This window comes from Pelophylax lessonae, assembly GCF_965119305.1.
Source record: "Pelophylax lessonae genome assembly, chromosome: 2".
In the NCBI taxonomy this organism is placed as follows: Eukaryota; Metazoa; Chordata; class Amphibia; order Anura; family Ranidae; genus Pelophylax; species Pelophylax lessonae.
Genome location: NC_138769.1, coordinates 525,782,413 through 525,805,207, shown reverse-complemented (window position 1 = coordinate 525,805,207; position 22,795 = coordinate 525,782,413).

Here is a 22,795-nt window from a genome sequence, read left to right as displayed (position 1 = left end):
AAAATAAGGTGCAGTTTCTCAAAGTTTAAGAAGGCTGTATTAAACCTTTCTGAGATATAAAACACACTTAACTGGTTATGTACATCAGGGCTTATTTACTAAAGGGAATTAGGCTGTACACCAGGGATAGGCAATCTTTGAGAGGTGGAGATCTAACTGAATAACATGGAAGAGATCAAAGTGTGCGCTTTTATTTATTTTGTTTTTAGAAAAAAAGATTTAATAGCAAAAGAAAATAGAGCTATAATTCCTGCTGCAGCCACAAACCAAAGCATTGTGGCTGCAGCATGTATACACCTCCAGATGCTGCCTCTGCAAGCTAAATGGGGAGGGGTTTGGAGCTGGTAAGACTGTGGCTCAGTCAAGGGTTTTTACTGCCCCCCAACAGCTAGTGTTAATGAGCACTAATGCACACATTACTTTACAAAGTACCAGCAAAGGCTTAGACTTGTGGTTTTGGGGCAGCAAAAAATGTACAGTTGGGCTGCATTTTTACTGCCTGCCAAACACCCCCCACCACCAAAACTGCAAAAGGCAACAGATGGGTATGCTTACATGTCGCGACTGTGGTGCCTAGCTTCATCTTCATGGCCGCAACAAAGTTCACCCGACATATAGCAAACTGTAGGCAGCAAGCTCGCCAAATGCTACACTTTCAAGTAAATAAGGAAGCAGTGCAACCACATGCAATGCAAGCAGTTGTCTGCAAAAATGGCGTTAAAACAGACGGCAAGAAGGTGTTGCATTCCTTCTTCTTCTGTCAGTAGCCTTTGAAGCTCAATCTGAATGCAGATTGGCCTTCAGAGGAAAGTGAGATTTAGAGATTCTAGAAAACTGCCTCATCCCTTGCCTCCACCCACCCCCTTCCTGCACTTGCTCCCCAGATAACATATGCAAGAGTGAGAAGTCCGGAGGAAGGGATGAGAGAGCTGGGTGGAGCAGAGGAGAAAGGGAAGCATGTTTACTTATTATGCGAGTATGCTCTTGCATTGAGCTCCCACTCTTACTAAAGCAGAAGGGGTGTGTTCAATGAAGGTGTTAATGCCACCTCACAGACAGATTTTTTTTTGTGTTACACCGAGCTAAACATACTTCGGCAGTTGCAACAACTCCAGTGAACACATGCCAATTGCTTTAGTGAGAGCAGGAGCTCCATGGGAGAGCAAGTCTCCTCCCCTGTTCCAGACTTCTCATCCTGCTCTGCTATGCTGTCTCCTCACCTTCTCCGGGCTTCTCACCCTGCTCTGCCATGCTTTCTCCTCACCTGCTCTGGGCTTCTCACATTACTCTGCCGTGCTTTCTCCTCACCTACTCTGGGCTTCTCATATTACTCTGCCGTGCTTTCTCCTCACCTGCTCTGGGCTTCTCACATTACTGTGCGATGCTTTCTCCTCACCAGCTCTGGGCTTCTCACATTACTGTGCGATGCTTTCTCCTCACCTGCTCTGGGCTTCTCACATTACTCTGCCGTGCTTTCTCCTCACCAGCTCTGGGCTTCTCACATTACTCTGTCATGCTTTCTCCTCACCTGCTCTGGGCTTCTCACATTACTCTGCAGTGCTGTCTACTCACGTGCTCTGGGCTTCACACATTGCTCTGCCGTGCTTTCTCCTCACCTGCTCTTGGCTTCTTACATTACTGTTCCATGCTTTCTTCTAACCTGCTCTGGGCTTCTCACATTACTCTGCAGTGCTGTCTACTCACCTGCTCTGGGCTTCACACATTGCTCTGCCGTGCTTTCTCCTCACCTTCTCTGGGCTTCTCACATTACTGTGCGATGCTTTCTCCTCACCTGCTCTGGGCTTCTCACATTACTCTGCCGTGCTTTCTTCTCACCTGCTCTTGGCTTCTCACATTACTCTGCCATGCTTTCTCCTCACCTGCTCTGGGCTTCTCACATTACTCTGCAGTGCTGTCTACTAACCTGCTCTGGGCTTCACACATTGCTCTGCCGTGCTTTCTCCTCACCTGCTCTTGGCTTCTTACATTACTGTTCCATGCTTTCTCCTAACCTGCTCTGGGCTTCTCACATTACTCTGCCGTGCTGTCTACTCACCTGCTCTGGGCTTCTCACATTACTCTGCAGTGCTGTCTACTCACCTGCTCTGGGCTTCACACATTGCTCTGCCGTGCTTTCTCCTCACTTGCTCTGGGCTTCTCACATTACTGTGCCATGCTTTCTCCTAACCTGCTCTGGGCTTCTCACATTACTCTGCAGTGCTGTCTACTTACCTGCTCTGGGCTTCACACATTGCTCTACCGTGCTTTCTCCTCACCTTCTCTGGGCTTCTCACATTACTGTGCCATGCTTTCTCCTCACCTGCTCTGGGCTTCTCACATTACTCTGCCGTGCTTTCTCCTCACCTGCTCTGGGCTTCTCACATTACTCTTCCGTGCTTTCTCCTCACCTACTCAGGGCTTCTCACATTACTCTGCCGTGCTTTCTCCTAACCTGCTCTGGGCTTCTCACATTACTGTGCCATGCTTTCTCCTCACCTGCTCTTGGCTTCTCACATTACTCTGCTGTGCTTTCTCCTCATCTGCTCTGGGCTTCTCACATTATTCTGCCATGCTTTCTCCTCACCTGCTCTGGGCTTCTCACATTACTCTGCCGTGCTTTCTCCTCACCTGCTCTGGGCTTCTCACATTATTGTGCCATGCTTTCTCCTCACCTGCTCTGGGCTTCTCACATTACTCTGCCGTGCTTTCTCCTCACCCGCTCTGGGCTTCTCACATTACTCTGCCGTGCTTTCTCCTCACCTGCTCAGGGCTTCTCACATTACTCTGCCGTGCTTTCTCCTAACCTGCTCTGGGCTTCTCACATTACTCTGCTGTGCTTTCTCCTCATCTGCTCAGGGCTTCTCACATTACTCTGCCGTGCTTTCTCCTAACCTGCTCTGGGCTTCTCACATTACTCTGCCGTGCTTTCTCCTCACCTGCTCTGGGCTTCTCACATTACTCTACCATGCTTTCTCCTCACCTGCTCTGCGCTTCTCACATTACTCTGCCCTGCTTTCTTCTAACCTGCTTTGGGCTTCTCACATTACTCTGCCGTGCTTTCTCCTCACCTGCTCTGGGATTCTTAAATTGCCCTGCCGTGCTTTCTCCTCACCTGCTCCGGGCTTCTCACATTACTCTGCCATGCTTTCTCCTCACCTGCTCTGGGCTTCCCACATTACTCTGCTGTGCTTTCTCCTCATCTGCTCTGGGCTTCTCACATTACTCTGCCATGCTTTCTCCTCACCTGCTCTGGGCTTCTCACATTGCTCTGCCGTTCTGTCTCCTCACCTGCTCTGGACTTTTCACCCAGCTCACTCTGACCACACTACAGGGAGAAGCAGTTTAGACTGGAGTCACCAGTGCATAGACACAATCTACCCCTCACTTGGCCGCGATCAATGGGTAGATCAGGATTGACGGTTTGCCGACCCCTGCTGTACACTTTGCAAGTAAATTTGCACATTACAAGGGAATGACCCCCAAAGCTTGGTAAATGTGGTGGACTATCACTTTGCAGAGTATAACCAATCACATTCAAGGAAAATAAAAAAACAGCATTTTTGCTTGTGTATGATTGGATGAAAGAAGTCAGCAGAACTTTTATTTGTTCACTAAAATAAGTGCTAAGACAACTTCCCTTGCAAAGTGAGCAGCCTATTGGCATTTAGTAAATCAACCAATTTTTTTTTTTTTTTTTTGAAGAAGAAAAGAAGCTCATATCAAGGGAAAAACAGTGATGAATCAAGGCACAGATAAGTGTAAAAGCTTCAGCACACACCATATTTATGGTAAAATCTGTTCACTTTCCTTATATTTCAATCCAATCTTGACAACTTGTAGCTTCTTTTTAAATTAGCCTGATTGGAGATTTGTTATCTGATGTCTTAGGTTTGGATACCAGTGTTATTTACAAAAAACTGGAGAGTGCAAAATCTGATGTAGCTCTGCATGGTAGCCAATCAGCTGCTAACTTCAGATTGTTAAAATAAGCTTTGACAAAAAAAAAAAAAACTGGAAGCTGATTGGTTTGTATACAGAGCTGTACCTGATTTTGCACTCTTTAGTTTTAGTAAATCAACTTCACTGTATTTTTACCTGTTAATGTATGGGTTAAATGTCTCTACTTTTACCCAGAGCCTTTCTGTTCACTGGACCTTTTTTATTGTGTGAACTGGATTTTCTCCTATGTCTTAATTAAGACAAAATGCGGAAATACACACAGTATAGATATGACGTTGGGAAGGTGTTAATAAATATGCATAACAGCAATGTTTTGAGGAAAAATGACTGTATCTGCTTTTGTACAATGTCACCTTCATACTAGGCTACCAATTTCTGGATATTTGTGTTGTTATGAAAAGCAGTAACATCCTAATATAGTTGTTTGTTGCTGTTTGAAAATATTACATTTGCATTTCTGTTTCCACTGCATTTGATCCCAGAAAACATATGTATTTATTTTAATATTAATAGCAGAATTGTTAGAATAAGTTCATTTTGGTGTTATTTTTTGGCTGCAGTGAACAACAAAGCAGACATACAAAGAAGGACTCTGCACTAATCAACAGATGCGATGTAAACTTTTAAATGCAAGACAGCAAAATTATGTCATGATGACAGCAAAATTACGTCATAGCATCAATGCATGAAAAAAATGTTTCTTTTTTTTTGGAGATTAAGCTCTCATTCGTATTAGAGCTTCTTGACATGCATTTTGACAGGTCAAATTGCATGAAAAGTTGCATCCTATTGCCGCCAATCACACTATTCAAATCAGTGCAATGCTGACTCAGCGCTGCCGCATCTATTTGAAAAAAGTAGTTCCTGCACTACTTTTGGTGATTTTGGTGGCGACTTGCATAGACATCTGTGCATGGAGCTGCACAGATGTCTTCCAAGTCACACCTGTAGTCGCACTGGAATGAGGCTTTGAAATTGTGCAATTTCAGATGAAGTCACATGATTTCAAAGCCTCGGTCAATGTGAACGAGGACTAAAAGAGAAAAAGGACAAACCTTGAAAGAAGTAAAAAATTCCCCTAGCGGATTATAACATTTGTCAGGGGTTACAAAATGTAATTCAGTACCTGAGAAAATATAGGGCTGCAGGTGTTAATAAAAAATAAAAAAAATCATGGTATATTAGTTGTCTGCACCAGGAGCCTGGCACTGGTACTTTTTGGTGGAGGACTTTTTGGTAAAAAAAAAAAAACAAATGTAGATAATTACAATGTAAGACCCATGCCATCCTAGTGATCCTGTCAGTGGTGAACATTTTCCAGCAACAGGATCAGTAAAAAACGATTACTCTCCTATTATTATGCGACATTCGCTCATCATAAAGGGAGTGATGTTTCACTTATCGAATACATGGTGCTAGGGATTATTGCCCTGTTTAACTTTACATAGAAATCCTGTGTGTGAGCAGGGTGGAGGATAATTTGGTTTATAATATTAGATGTGTGAATACTTATGCGTTACTATGCGCAGAAAATAGTAAAAGTGATCTAAATCTCAGTGCTAATGATCAAAGAAGCAAAACAAAATAGTGAAAAAATAGTGAAAAAATAGAACAGCAGCAACTGTTGTAATAGTGACCTCTAACACTACAATACAGCAATATACAAGGAGCCGAACAGTGCGCTTGTTCCTAGAAAAACCCTATATGTGTTCATAAAATAAATCCACATAAAAACTCAATAGTGCAATACACCATTAATATGAAGAAACATTCAATTAAAAATAAGTGTAACCATACAATCAAAGTAATATATAAAAAGTGTTTATAAAAAATTATATATAAAAAATGAAAACATTGGAAAAAAAAGGAAAACTCCAAAAAATGTGCCAAAAAATTCACATGCCTGTAATCAATCCGCAAACAGTTGTATAAATGTATTCATCCAGCGATATATAACAATCCTTGAGAGAGTTGTGAATATAGGACAGAACCACCACCAGCAGGTGAAATCACTGCTCACCTTACGGAAAGACCACTTGGTCAAAACAAGCTTAATCACCAGAGAGCCCAAGGGACTGATCCCTTCTACTGTAGTAGTCTCCCTCCCTGGATCACCAGATAAATCCACTGATCAATCTCTGTGGGTATTCAGAATCCTCATTTCCAATATGGGTGAACCACTGGGGCTCTACTTGAATCCTCCAATCCCACAAACCTTTCACACTGTACGCTCACTCCTCTGCACCAACTTGCTCCTAGACTCGCAGAGCGTACAGTGTGAAAGGTGTGGGGGATTGAAGGATTCAAGCAGAGCCCGAGTGATTCACCAATATTGAAAGTGAGGATCCTGATGAATACCCACAGAAATTGATCAGTGGATTTATCGGGTGATTCATGGAGGGAGACTACTGCAGTGGAAGGGATCAGTCCCTTGGGCTCTCTGGTGATTAAGCGTGTTTTGACCAAGTGGTCTTTTCGTACGGTAAGCAGTGATTTCACCTGCTGGTGGTGGTTCTGTCCTATCATCACAACTCTCTCAAGGATTGTTATATATCGCTAGATGAATAGATATATACAACTGTTTGCAGATGGATTACATGCATGTGAACACATTTTTTGGACTTTTACTTTTTTCAATGATTTCATTTTTTACATATCATTTTTTTTATATATAATTTTTTATATATTACTTTGATTGTATGGTTACACTTATTTTTAATTGAATGTTTCTTCATATTAATGGTGTATTGCACTATTGAGGTCTTTTATTTTATGAACACATATAGGGTTTGTCTATGAACAAGCGCACTGTTCTTCTTGTTGTATATTGGTATAGTATATAGGCTTCCTCTGATTTGCTGAGATGAAGAGGTGGATGGATGACATCATAATCTTTGCTTCAGTCAATCAGAGGAGACATTGTATTCATTCATAAAATACAAAGCTTCAAACACGCTTGCCCTCAACATGGGGAGGGTGCTTTGGGGTGACAAGGGTGTTGACAAGGGCATCTTCCCGACAACCCTGGACTGTGGTTGTGGGGATCTGTGGGTGGGGGGCTTATCGGAATCTGGAAGCCTCTTTTAACAAGGCCTCCAGATCCTGCCCCTCCCTATGTGAATGATTATCGGCTACATCGTATCCCTACTGATTCACACAAAAAGTGTACAAAAAAACCCCCACAAAAGACAAGAGTTTTTGACAAGTCCTTTATTCAAAAATAAAAATAAAAAAATAGTGTCCCCCCCCACTGTAAATCCATTGTCAATCATGATGCTCGCAGCACCCGAAAAAAAGAAAAATTAAAAGATGCTTCCGCCTCTTCAGAGGCGTCCCATCGAATGACGCTCTTGAGCTTTGACAGCTGTTTTAAAGGGAAGGGGCGGGGCCACCCAGTTACTTCACCCGGTGGCACCGCCTCCCTTCTGAAGTCCCATCCCTATCAGCCAGACTCAATTTTGTTCCAGGATTAGGACAGGAAGCCCCCATCTGAACACAGCCCTGTAAACTGTATGTAGCTGAGGCTATAGACAGTTCATACAGCACTGACAGAATGTATTACTACATTATTTTTCAGGAAATGAAAACAGTTTTGATTTTTACAGCAGTTTCATCAAGAGTCTGGCAAAGGATTTGCATCTGTTGAAAATGATAAACTAAAGTATTGTGACAAATATTTTTATTTCATTCAAACTAGGAGTCCAGCTTCTGAGAGATTTCATGATATTATGGAGTAAGACTAGAGGGATCTTAAAGACACAACCAAATCAATAAAGCATGGGTGCTCAACCTGTGGCACTCCAGCTGTTGCAAAACTACAAGTCCCATCATCCCTCTGCCTTTGGGAGTCATGCTTGGAACTGTCAGCCTTGCAATGCTTCGTGGGACTTAGTTCTGCAACAGCTGGAGGGCTACAGGTTGAGCACCCGTGCAATTGAGGTATCTAAGCCTACTAAAGAGGGGAGTTTTAAGTAAGAAAGCCACAGAATAGTTCACAGTGCTACTGGAATGTTTCAACTTTTACCCTGGGTCAATAAGGACCAAAAACAGCATTATTTGATATTCTCAGGCTTGTTTGGAAAGTTAGAGTTTAAGTAACAATGGATGTATGATTGCTGTATTCTTGTGGTCCCCATCATTTTTCCCTGATAAACCAGCAGTTACACCACAAGAAATATAGTAGTTATTCTTGTGACTTGCAGAAATGTTTGGTGGGGTCTTCTATCTGCAGAGGTGAAGAGCTTCAATGTGGGCCAAGTTTTCCTCCTCTCCCGCCAACCTGTACATGGGTTGGGGGGAGAAGTTCTGTGTCTTTCCAGGTGGGGGACCCCAGGGGTGGAGGGTTGTGTAGCATGTTGTCTCCTATCAATCTAGAATTAAAGAGAATGAAAATGTTTTGGTTATCGAACATTGATTAGTACCAATGTGAAAATACTTGCAGACACTTCAGAGTGAACAAAGAAGCAAAAGTAGTTTAATCTGTGGTTTATTAATTGCAACACCTTGAATGTAATTTATATTATCACCTGTTCTGTGTGCTTTATGCAATATGTAGGTTGTACTACATGATCACTTAGGCTTGATACACACTATACAATTATCTTTAGATTTTTTCCTTACAATTTTTCAAAACCATATAATATGAGGTCAAACCTAAACACTTTCAATTTGTATGCAATCAGACAGGCCTTTGCACTACATAGTTGATGGTAAATCTAAAGGAAATCAAACAAAAAAAGTTGTCTAGTATGTATCCAGCCTTAGAATTAGAATGGAGGAGCATTATTGTGACGGAAACAATGTGAAAGCTTTAACACCTTACAATGTGTCAAAACTATTTATTAGAAACACAAAATGGAAATATATCCTTTTTTTCTCTCTGTGGCATTGCATGAGTATTTTTGCCAATTAGGGTGGAAACTTACACAGGAGGCTCCTGGAGCAGGAAGTATATTGGATATTTAAATTAAGCTCCAGGACAGCCCCCCCCCCCCCCCGGTCTCAGTCACTGATGGGACATTTAAAATGATGATTTATTAGGTTCATACATGCAGGGGTTTAGCCAACTTAACTATTGCATGTTATATCCTTCTGTATACTGTATGTTTCTGCTCTGTTTTTTTTTCACTTATATTTTTAATTTTAAATGTAAAAAATATATACTATATATGTGCCTGTGGTTTTAATCTCTGAAGATCCAGGCTGACTAATGCATATATCATTGGTTCATTGCTGAGTTAACTGTATCATTTTATGAGTTTGTAATATACAAATTGTTATCCAATGCTATATTTTTGAAAATTCATGTCCCTTGTAATATGGTGTGTGTTTCTATCCCACTCCCAGACACATGACCTTCCTAGAAGAGTTGAAGTTGTTATAGCAGCAAAGGGTGGGCCAACTCAATACTGAACCCTACAGACTAAGACTGGGAAGCCATTAAAATTAATGTGCGTGTAAAGGCAGACGTTCCAATACTTTTGGTAATATTGTGTACATGAATGGAGTGGGGTTATGAGATAGCAAGCTTTACTTAACACATTTTAGATTCAAATGTGTAGCTTAAAGTGATTGTAAATGATCACCTTGTAAAGCAACCCATTTTGTTTAGAATAGAAAAGAAAGTCAAAACATATGTGTATTGATATAAAACAAATAAAAATACCTTTTTCTCTTTTTTATAATTGATCACATTCCCTCTGTTCCCTCTGTTCTAAGCTGCATAAGAGCTAGTGGGAGGAGAAGCAACAGCACACTGAGCTTCCCAGTGAAAGGCTGTACAGCGGAGGTGTGTTAGGACAGACCTGGTCATTGGAGGAGAGGAGGAGTTCCTGCATAGCTAGAGAACTGATCAGGGTGTGTTCTCTTACTTGGTGCGGTCAGTTTTTAGTAGGAAAGCCAAGGAACTGGCAGGAGCACCAGAGATTTCACACAAAGGAAGCAATGCAAAGAGAAAAGGGTATGTTTTCATAAAAGTACATGGTACAGCAGGCACATATGAGGAATAAGAAATGTTGGGTTTACATACTCTACCTATGCATTCTGTTTTAATAGAGCTGTATGCTAAGTAATCAATGAAATTGGACTTGTACCGTGTGCATAATTTATCGCAAAGTCCCTAAAATGACTGTCCGAACTGAAGTCAGTCAGTCAGTGATGATTTGGGGAGCCATGTCATCTGCTGGTGTTGGTCCAGTGTTTTATTAAGTCCAAAGTCAGCGCAAACCTCTACCAGGAAATTCTAGGGCACTTCATGCTTCCCTCTGCTGACCAGCTTTATGGAGATGCTGATATTATTTCCCAGCAGGGTTTGGCACCTGCCCACACTGTCAACAGTTCCAATACCTGGTTTAACCACTTAAGCCCCGGAGGATTTGGCTGCTAAACTACCAGGGGGTATTTTGCGATTCGGCACTGCGTGACTTTAACGGACAATTGCACGGTCGTGCGACGCTGTACCTAAACGAATTTGGCGTCCTTTTTTTCCCACAAACAGAGCTTTCTTTTGGCGGTATTTGATCACCTGTGCGATTTTTTGATCACGCGCTATAAACAAAAAAAGAGCGTAAATTTTGCAAAAATAGCAATATTTTTCACTTTTTTTTATATGAAATTCCCCCCAAAAAAATGTAAAAATCAAAATTTTTTAACATTTTCGGCCAATTTGTTTTATGCTACCTATGTTTGGTAAAAAAAATCGCAAAAAGCGTATTTTGATTGGTTTGCGCAAAAGTTATTGCGTTTACTAACTAAGGGAAAGATTTTTGTCATTTTTGTTGTTTTTTTTTAAGGCGTAATGGCGGCGATCTGCGATTTTTTTTTGCGGTACTGCGACATTGCGGCGGACAGATCGGACCCTTGACTGACATTTTTGACACTTTTGGGGTTACCAGTGACATTTCTACAGTAATCAGTGCTATATATATGCACTGTTACTGTAAAAATACACTGGTAGTGAAGGGATTAACTTTATTTGAGAGGGAGGGGCTGTGTGTGTCCCTAGGGGCGTGATTCTTACTGTGATTGGCTGTGGCTTCAGCTGTATGCAGAGTGATCAACGGATCTACATAGTAGATCCATATGATCATCTCTCATACAGAGGGGAGAATGACAGGCAGCTTGTTTACACAAGCTGCCTGACTTTCTCCCTCTCCCCTGCCGATCGCAGAGTGGCCGGCGGACATCGGGTCCGCCGGTCACATGCGCGGGGGGGTCCGTGACCACGCGGGAGCGGGAGCGCGCCTCCGGCGGCGCTCGCTCCCTAGACCCTCACAAGCTAGTGACGTAGCCCTACGTCACTTTGCCTGTGAGGGGCTGACCGCCGCCGTAGATAGTCGTGCGGCGGTCGGCAAGTGGTTAATGATCTTGGTATCACTGTGCTTGATTGGCCAGCAAACTTGCCTGACCTAAACCCTATAGAAAATCTGTTTGGTATTGTCAAGAGGAAGATGAAAGACACCAGACCCAACAATGCTGATGACCTGAAGACTGCTTCCAAGCAACCTGGGCTTCCATAACACTTCAGTGGTGCCACAGGCTGATCTCCTCCATGCTACGCTGCGTTGATGCAGTAATTAATGCAAAAGAAGCCCCAATCAAGTATTGATTGCATACTATACTGTACATGGACATACTTTTCAGTAAGCCAACATCTCTGTATTAAAAATCCTTTTTTTATCGGCCTTATGTAATCAAAATTTTCTGAGATATAGAGTTTTGAGTTTTCAGTAGCTGTAAGCCCTAATCATCAAAATTAAAAGAAATAAATGCTTGAAATATATGACTATATATATTAATTTCCCCTTTTTGAATTGAATTACTGAACTAAATTAACTTTTAGATGATATTCAAATTTTATGAGAGGCACCTGTATATCTTACTGACAGTGTGTCAAATTGGCCATTTCATACTTTAGCTAGGCATTCTGTAGAATGCCTAATTTCACACTGTAACATATATACAGTACATTTTAAATACTTTCTGAGAACAGTAGGGTTGCACAAAGGGTTTGTATCCATCCAGTTCTAACATTTACACAGCTCTACCACATCATACAGCCTTCACCGGCAGGAGAGGTCCACTGATATTTCTCTGCTACATCTCAGCAACATCTCTTAAAAGGAGACACAGAACCAAGCTCATCTCTTCCTGTCTCTCTGTCCTCTCATCCTATCAGCATGCTCCTTGGACTGCAGCTGATTTTCCTTCTAACCAGCTTCTGCTGAGTGACTACAAAAAACTGGCACCATGGAAAATCCAGGTACTTGTGCTGTTGTATTTAAATTTATACATTTAAAGATTTATTAATAAATACAGAAGGCATTCATTTGTATCTTTTAAATATGTCTAGATTTTTTCTTTCAATTATCTATTTAAAGCAGAATACTGATTGATAAATATACTTGAAAACATTGCTTTAAAAATAATTACCTTATGACTAACATTCTTTAAGTAAATTCAGCCCTACCGGAAAGAAGATGTTAGAAATAAAAAAAAGTTTATTTTTTTTTTCTAACATTATCTAAAGTCACGGAAGGAGAGCATTGTTTGCAAAAGAGTGACATCCTGACCTAAGGAGCTTAGAAGTTCATCTAAGTTCCCAAAGCACACAGAAATCATGAAATGACTTGCCTGTAAGTAGATCTTCAACTCAGTTTTGCTTCTTTATATCTTACAAGTCTCTCACCTGTCTGCAGTTACAATACTCCCACAGCCTTCTTTTTATTTCTTCTGTTTCATGGTGAGTGCCTATAAGAGTTAGGTTCTTAAGGAAGATTGCCTCAAACAATAAAAGGATAAAAGGAGCTTATAACATGTGCCAACTTGCATATTCAAACTGGTTGTCACTATAGACTGGCCAGGTGATCAGAAATTAAAGCATTTTTCTAAATCATTTCTTTTATCACTTCATACAGCAATTCCGTTTTTTTCTGTATACTTTTTTTTTTTCATGAAATAGAGGCTACAGCTGTGGTTACAGTACATTGAATTGCTGGGTAATAGTGACAGGTTAGATGACACGGACAAAAATGTAGAGAAAGGACTAAGTATAGATTTTTAACTTATTGTAAAGAAATGCCCATGATGATTTTCTATAAAAACATGTCACATAATCATAGCCAATAATCATAGCCAATGATCTGAATCAGTATATAAATAGGAAAGGGTAGCACTACCTGCATGGCTCCAAATAGCGGAGCCATGAACACAAAACCAAGAAAAAATATAAGATAATGCGAGAAAAGGAGAGAAAAATAAAGAAAAGCATACTTAAAGAAAGCAGGTGATTTAAACAGGACAGGGCCAAAACCGGAAGGGGGGAGGGGGGTCAAAGGGAGAGATGCCCTGGGCGTTTCATGTTCCATATCAAGGGGGGAAGCACAGGTGGAGTGCAATGAGTGCTGCCAGCTGGCAATAAAGTCTGCCTGTGGATGATTGAAGATGTCTGTCATACTGTATCTCTGCCAGATCGCTATCAATGCTGCCCCGAACAGAGCACCTTGTTATCAGTTGCAGAGAAACAGCGGGGTGCCCAGTGCTGGAGCACTCTCTGCTCTCCATCACCCAGCACTACTGTAGAAGACATCACATCACACTTCTTTATCAGGTGAAATAATCTCTGCCCAACAGATGACACTTTGTTTTGGCCTCTGATGTGACATCATTCAGAGGCCAGGGACAGGGGGAGAAAGTGGCTCCGCAAGAGACTATGTTAATTGAAGGAAGGTAGGTAGCAAAAATTCAACTGAGGGTAGCAAGCTGAGGAGAATAACATTAGCAAAGTCTTTAATGTGTTTCCACTAGATATTGCTTAACAACTCAGGGGGTGTGGGGGGATTTGTGTGTGTGTTCGGGGGTGTAAATGTGTTAATTTACTGGTCAGTGGCAGTTAGTTAACCCCTTTTTGCTGCATTAGTGACCAATGGAAATGGTAATTAACTGATTTGTGCTATATTAAAGACCAGTGTCAGTGTTGATTAACCGCTGCATTATGAATGGGTTATTAACACTACCACTGACTACCAATGTAAGACAATTAACAGGCTACCAACAAAGGAGGGGTTGAATATCATAACACCAACGACAACCTATGCTGGAGTTGTTATTGAATAAACTGGCACCAATGATGGGGGTTATTTTTAAATAAACCTGCACCAATGCTGGGGGTTATTATTGCTACCACTGACACCAGTGCTTGAGTTTTTTTTTTTGCTGCTACTGAAACCAATGCTAGCGATTAGTATTGCGAAAACTGGCACTAATGCTCTAAGGATTTTTATTGTAAAAAACTGGCACCGATGCTGGGGGGGGGGGGGGGCTTTACTGCAGAAACTGGCACCGGTGCTGGGGTTATTATTGCGGCTACTGAAACCAATGATGAGGGTTATTATTAGGGGTACAAACGCTGGGGTATATTATTGCAGAAACTAGCATTGCTGCTGGGGTTTTTTTATTGCTTCTACTGACAACAATGATTGGGTTTATTATTGCAGAAACTGACACCAATGCTTAGGAGTTATTATTGTGGAACCTGCCACTTATGATGTGGGTTCTTATTGTGTAAACTGGCATCAATGCTAGGGGTTATGATTACCTCATTCATTCATGACATGGGAGATGTCATTGGTTGTGCTCTAGTTTTGGGGACGGAGCGGTCATGAACTCATGGTCCAATTACCAAAATAAACCTTAACTTTGTAAAGAATACCAGCTGTTATCTCCCAGCCCACTTCCCACAACTCAGCTGTGTGGGCCTTTTTTAGCACATATGCAGCTGATCGCACTGTTGCAATTTGCAATCTTTGCTGCAAGCAGATCAAGCATGCCAAAAACACCAGACATTTAGATACCAAATGCATGCAAAGGCATTTAACACCCCACCACTCATCCTGTTGGCAACAGCACCTAAAAGCCGCACAAAAAGGACACAATTCTTCTCCTCCTCACTCCTTACCTTTCATGTCTACTCCACGCAATGTATTATGACCTCTTAGCAGCCTCCACTAACAGCGATGATGGTATACCAAAGGGTGTCACAGGTACTTGCAACACATCTGCCAGCAGCCCCCCACCAGCTGTAGAACATAGCAGGCAAGTTTTTATGCCCCAGTTCCTGCTTAAAAAAAATAGATACACTACCTGCCACCCACATTCCGTGCATCTAAATTCCAGCTTGTCCAAATTGCTGGCTTTACAACTCCTGCCTTTCCCTCTGGTGGATTCTTCCCCCTTCTGTAAACTTTCAGAATCTGCTGTACCATAATGGCCAAGTGGAAAGTCTTGGTACTCATTCTGCCCTGGCAGAGGGAGCACAGGATAAAATATTGTGAGGAGTTTATATAACACTATTCCAGACTCTGGTAGGTTACAGTCTCATGGAAAAGGTCATTTTGAGGCTTATGTTGGTCAAAGGAGGAGCAGTGGAGAAGAGGGACACCTAAGTGATCATTTAAAAAAAAAAAATGAGTCCTCGGCGCCCAGGGCTGTCAGCTTCCACATCCCATCGGCAGCGTCTGCATCATATGGTGGAAGGTTATCTAGGGGCGAAAACAGTCATGGAGAGCTTTTTAGTAAATGATCCACTGGTTTACTGAGTCATGAGAATAGACCCCTGGCCAGAACTTGCCCAGTATACAATTGAGCTGCTGGGCTGCCCTTCATCCAGCGTGCTTTCCGAACAGACATTTAGTGCTGCCTGAGGTTTTGTGCAGATAAAAGTTATTGTCTGTTCACAGACTCCATTGACCGGCTGACATTTGTCAAAATGAATCAGTCCTGGATTAGCAGCAGCTATCAAGCCCCTAATGCCATTGCCACTAATTATTTTTGGATCTGGGATCTCTGAAAGGCTATCTAGGCTGCCTAGCTTTATGGGTGTGGATTTTATCTTGAAGTAATATTTGGTATAGGTTTAATGGGCACAATTAACACTCAAGGACCAATGTTTCCGCACCTGTTTGACAGGTGCATATCATTTCAATTTTTTACAGCAAGGCCAATTCTTGCTTTCATAAACATTACCTCCATAGAGTTAAGGTGTGAAGGCACCACCAAGAACCAAAGCCAGATTTTTCCCACAGCAGTTTAACAGGTGCATATAATTTAACTTTTTTGCAGACAGGCCAAATCTTGCTTTTATCAAATGTACCATTATAGGGTTATGGTGTGAAGGCACCACCATCACCCAATGCCCAATATTTCTGCACCTGTTTTGACAGGTACATATACTTTTAATTTATTACAGAAATGCCAATTCTTGCTTTCATCAAGAGTATTACCTCTAGCCATTTCCTGCTCTCTCCGGCTGTGTGTTCTTGGCGGGGACATTTTTTCTTCCTTTCACTGGTCTGTAGATTAGCTGCAGCTTCAGTGGCAGAATGAGCTTGCCAATAAACCCAAAATGGCCTTACTAGTATACCAGTAAAGATTAAACTGAAGTAGGGTATGGAATACAAGGGATACCTGGTCTCTGTGGATGGCTACATGAACATGCAGCTCACCAATACAGCTGTTACTTCTACCCAAAATCAGTGAAAGAGACACCAGACTTTATCTAAAAAAATTAAAAAATAATCTTTGCCTGAGTGTACTACATTTTGGCTTCTTAATATAAGGCTTGCTTAATGTCAACTAGCATGGACCGCACTGCAGGCGACTGTGCAAGCTTTTCTTCCATATCACTCAAATTCATTGTCCTTGATGTAAGTGCAATTTTTATTTAATAAACCAGCTTTATACACATTAATGCACTATGAGCGTCTTCCATTATTTTTTTAACCACATGATGTAATTAACGAGACTAAGGAGCACCATACGCCTGGATACATTCCCTGGAGCTGGCTGAGCGCTTGTCTTCAGAGGCACTTCCACTCACATGCATATAATCTCTTGAGATCATTTGATTTGGTAAGTGGCCATTTTTTACATATAGAGCACAGTGGTGACACACATTCATTGTGGATTATTTCAGCTTACTAGCTCATTATGCCTTTGTCTTTACAGGTTTTTTTTTTTTTCACGTTTTTTTTTCAGAGGGTTTACTTCCTCTTTAAGCCAGCTCCTGTATAACTCCTGCTAATTAAAGCCAGGGTTATACAGGGGCTGGCATAACTTTTTTTTGTTTGCTAGTGTCCCACCCTCCGGTAGGTAGCAATATACCAAATGCCTGGGACTGACTATATTCCTGCATCTCTCAATGGGCATAAAAAAAAAAAAGATTTTATGGTAGGTATATGCATATGTGGTAAACACACTGACTTTTGTAGTTAATACTTATACTGTATTATACTGTACTATATTTACATACTGTATATATTTTGATTTGAATATATATTTATTTCATTTTTTTAACATGGTAATACTTGACAAAGACATAAACAATAGGAATTGTCGTAGTACTACATGCAAGAGAAGTAAGATAATGATCTGAGAAACAGTGTTTCTCTGAGAAAGCACCCACATGCTGTATATAATTATATTATATTTATACATTTTGTATATACTTGTATATATTTTTTATTATTGTATTTGGATAATAATGTTAGGATAATTGTTTCACTTTTTTTGCAGTTGCAAATGGTGTCATGATAAATACACCTTTTAGGTTAGTCTTATTTTTCTCTGCAGCCACTGTTCCTACTTTAATTTAAATCTATAACAATGGAGTGTGTGGACAGTGGTAAAATCAGGCCAAGTGATCATACACAAAGGGGTTCTGCCTTTCTTTTGTAGATGCTCTTTTTTCATATGAAACTACCTTCCACAGTACATTCTTCTTTTTTTTCCATAAACATTTTATTGAAGAGTAATAAGCATAACAGAATAGCAAGGTTACACTAACATCAGTGTACATAGAAACAAAAGAATAGCAAACAGATACAACAGTAGGTTTGGCTATACAACGAATCGAGGAGAGGTATGGGAATGTGGCAATCCGTAGCTAGGTATCTGAAAAATGCAAGCATGAATTTGTGGTCAAAGAAGCACTAAGCATTCACCTTGGCATAGCTAGACAGAATTATCGTGCCACAGTGGCACAGGAAACAGGCGGGAGTCAGCCAGGTTCAGTACATTCTTTTTTAATAAGAACACCCCATAGCTAAAGTAGACACTAGTGTCTCAAGGTTATCATTTCCAACCATTTTCATACCATATAAAGTTTAATTGTAACAAAAGCATATTATACTGAACTTGACATTAGATATGCATTTTAAAAACTGAGTGATTCACCAATGGGCAGGTAAACTGCATGAATATACTTGCAGTGCATTCAGCTAGCTGGGTGCTCAGTAGTCATCTGTGCAACGGAGGTCCAATTATGCATTGAGTGGTCAGGTATAAATCAATGCTCACGGGCTCATCCCTATGAAAATACTCTCTGGGTGCTACTGTGCTTCCTGATTCTCTACCTGTGTTTCTTGCTATTCAGCTCCCTAACTGGGTCAACATTTATACATCAGTGTTCCATTTATGCCCCAAGGTGTGTTTCCCACCCAGCGGGGCATAGCTATAAACCCCACATGACAGTGGGCATTGACACATGTTCTTTTTGGCCTGACTGCCTTTTATGACGTGTTGCCTGGCATAGATTGTTAAATTGCTAGTTTGTCTATTTTCTGTTTCTCAGACTGATTTTTTAGCTGCTGTCATGGTTTGTCATGACCTCACTTGAACTCAGCCTGCCCTGACCTTGCTTTGATTGCTTATTTTTGCTCTGTACTCTAGCTATGATGCTTGGCTATGTATACCATTGCTGTGAATTCTGACAGAGACTATGTCATTTTTTGAAAACTGGCTCACAGGTGAGAAACTTTGTATGTTTGCTGTGTCATGAATACTTCTCCCTGCCCATCATTATTTTTTCTTGCTGATTGTATGCTAAGCCATGCAAGTGCAGTTTAGTGTATAGTCTTAGCACAATTCTGTGCCCGGATATACTCGTGCATGGGGGTTTTGGAATGTTAGTCGGGCCAAACAATATGCCTGACTACTCTTTGAACCAAAAAGAAGATTGGCTGAAAATGGAAGTGCCAATAATGAAAAGCAGTGCAGACATTGCAGCACTGGAGGGGTTTTCTTTACTTTTATTTTTCTCCTGTGATTTACTTCCACTTTACACTTGAGTAGCAGCCTGTATACTGTATATCCCTTCACTCCCAGACCATACTTCATTTTCTTCAGAGGTGATATAGTTTGACTGGCATTTACTTGGTCATGCAACACTGTACCCAAATTAATTTTATACCTTTTTTGGTGTAGGTAAAGATTTATTCTGGTTATATGTGATAAAGCGATTTTTTTTTTTTTTTTTTTTTACTATGTATAAATAGTATTTTTTAATAAATTTAGAAAAAAATATATTCTGCTGCCTTTGTTTAGTGAAAACAATCCAAATAAGTGTATATTAAATTGACAGAACAGTATAAACACCCCAAAATGACCCTTTTTAATAAGGGGCATGGAAAATCTTTTGAAAATGAATTTTTTGAAAAATGATGAGTTAATGAAAACAGATTTTTTCCACAAATTTGTAATTTTTTTATAGTTGTCATTAAGTTGTTTCCCCACACACAACATGGGTATTTCACCAACTACAACCAAAAATGCATTCTGCTACCCCTCAGGTTACCACATTTGTGTGACTTTTTTTGCAAATTATCTGCATAGAGGATCCAAAAATCAAAGAAGCACCTTCAGGCCTTCAAGGGGCATAAATTATGCATCTACAGTAATTCCCTGAGTGCCTATCACATTTTTAGAGGAACTTGAGGACTGTACAAAGACTCCCAAATTACCCCTTTTTGGAAAGCAGAAACACTGATAAACTTGCTAAGAGCCAAGATGAGTCTTTTAAAGTTTATATTTTATGTTTGTCAAACAAAGTGGAAAATAAATTATGGAAGATAAAAAAGGTAAAAAGTGGTATGTTGCTTGGCAATATTACTTGTCAATTTAAAGGATCTGTTCACTTAAAAAAAAAAAAAAAAAATGCAGGTAAAAAATATGCATTTTTTTTTAAACTAGAGCATGGAAAACATTGCACCAGCGATCAGCAGTTCACTAATGCCATACAGGTCTCCTGCACACTGTCAGTGTATCGGCTTACCCGTACAGGCTGATTCTCCCTGACAGGAAGACTCAATTAACTACTATGGTGCTTCACAGCACCGTGGTAGTTAATTGAGAACTACAAACCGACTGTCGCTAAGGATGTCAGGGCTTGTAGTTCATTCAGATACATGGAGCTGTGTGTCTGAATGACGTACCCGTATGGGTGGAGACCCGTATAGCTGTGCTGTTTTAAATAGTGGCAGCTAGTGCGGGGAACTTCTTCCCATACTGCTGCCAAAGGGAGGGGGCAACGGGTAGCGGTTGCAGCACTGAGGGCATGTTACATGTTCCCCTCTAAAATCAGGTGGAACATGTAACATGTTCCCAAAGGGGAATTTATCCTTTAACCACCTTAATACTGGGCACTTTCACCCCCTTCATACCAAGGCCAATTTTAAGCTTTCAGCACTCTGACAGTTTGAATGGCAATTACTCAGTCATGCAACACTGTACCAAAATGAAATGTGTATCATTTTTTCACACAAATAGAGCTTTCTGTTGGTGGTATGTAATCACCATTGGGGTTTTTATTTTTTGGGATACAATTAAAAAAATACTGAAAATGTAAAAATAAATGCATTTTTCTTAATTTCTGTTAAATATTTGCAAATTAGTAATTTTTTTCTTCATAAATTTTAACCATACTGCTACATTTCTTTGGTAAAAAATAACCCAAATCAGTGTGTATTATTGTTGTGTGAAAGTTATAGAGTCTACAAGCTATGGTACCAATCATTAAAATTGATCGCACCTGATGCACTGACGGCCTATCTAATTTCTCAAGGCCCTAACATGTCAAGACAGTACAAATATTCCCCAGGTGACCACTTTTTGGAAAGCACATAGTCCAAGGTATTTAGTAAGAGGCATTACACATTTTTTTGAAGTTGTAATTTTTTCTCACAAAGGGAAGAAATCTTCCAAAGACTTTGGAAAAGGAAGAAATTATTATTTTTTTCAGAAAAGTTAACAAGTTATTTCTCACACACGTCATAGGCACAGTTGCAACGACACCCCCCAATACATTTGGCTACTCCTCCTGAGCATGGGGCTACCACCTGTGTGAGACTTTTATTCACAGCCTGGCCACATAGAGAAGTGCAACATCAAAGGAGTACTTCAGGCGTTATCCACTTTAAGATCAGACCTTATTCCGACACTTTTTGTTTACCAGTAAAAATCTGTATTTTTGCTAGAAAATTACTTAGAATCCCCAAACATCATATATTTTTTGGAGCAGAGGTCCTAGAGAATAAAATGGTGGGTTTTGCTAATTTTTATGTCACACGATATTTGAGCAGCAGTTTTTCAGATGCAATTTTACACGCTAACATATAAATACATTTTAATGATTTACAGTGCACACAGAGACAATAAAATACCCAAAGTTTTGGTAAAATATAAAATATGGTGTTGGGCTGGGTAAATAGATATGAAACATATCACTCTTCAAAAGTGTGCACGCTTGTAAAAATCTTCATAGGCAACTTTTTTTATTGGTTACCTGTTTAGAGTTACACAGGGGGTCTGGTGCTAAAATTATTGTTCTCACTCTGATGTTTGGAGTGATACCTCACATGTGTGGTGCGATCGCTGTTTATGTATGCGTACAAGACCAACATGAAGTGAGCTGCCACCTAGATAAATGAAAGCCTGTGGATGTGGTGTATCTGGACTTTGCAAAGGCCTTTGACACCATTCCCCACAAACGCTTACTGTACAAACTAAGGAAGGTAGGTATGGACCATAAGGTGAGTACCTGGATAGAGAATTGGCTCCAGGGGAGAGTCCAGAGGGTGATGATTAATGGGGAGTACTCGGATTGGGCGGGTGTGGAATGTGGGGTCCCCCAGGGTTCTGTCCTGGGACCAATCCTGTTTAATTTATTCATAAATGATCTAGAGGAGGGGATATCTAGTGCAATCTAAGTATTTGTGAATGATACTAAACTAAGCAGGCCAATATCTTCTATGCAGGATGTGGAAACCTTACAAGCGGACCTGAACAAAATAACGGGGTGGGCAACTACATGGCAGATGAGGTTTAATGTTGAAAAATGTAAAGTAATGCACTTGGGGGCCAGAAACCAGAAAGCAAGCTACTCACTAGGGGGGGAACCTCTGGGTGAGTCTAGGATGGAAAAAGACTTGGGGGTACTGGTAGACAACAGGCTTGGCAGTGGCATGCAATTCCAAGCCGCTGCAAGCAAAGCCAACTGAATACTGGGATGTATAAAAAAGGGGATTCACTCCAGAAATAAATAGATTATTCTCCCACTCTACAAGACTCTGGTCCGGCCACATCTGGAGTATGGTGTCCAGTTCTGGGCACCGGTCCTCAGGAAGGATGTGCTGGAACTGGAGAAAGTCCAGAGAAGGGCAACAAAAATAATTAGGGGAATGGAGGACATCAGCTATGAGGAAAGACTACAAGCACTGAACCTATTCTCTCTGGAGAAGAGACGCTTGAGAGGGGATATGATATCAATGTACAAATACTGTACTGGCGACCCTAGCATAAGGAACAAACTATTCAGAGAAAGGAGATACAATAAGACACGTGGCCACTCACTAAAACTAGAGGAAAGGCGGTTTAACCTTAAAATGCGCAAGGGGTTCTTCACTGTAAGAGCGGTAAGGATGTGGAATTCTCTTCCACAAGCAGTCGTATCAGCAGAGAGCATTGATAGTTTCAAAAAACTATTAGATGGGCACCTTAGAGACCA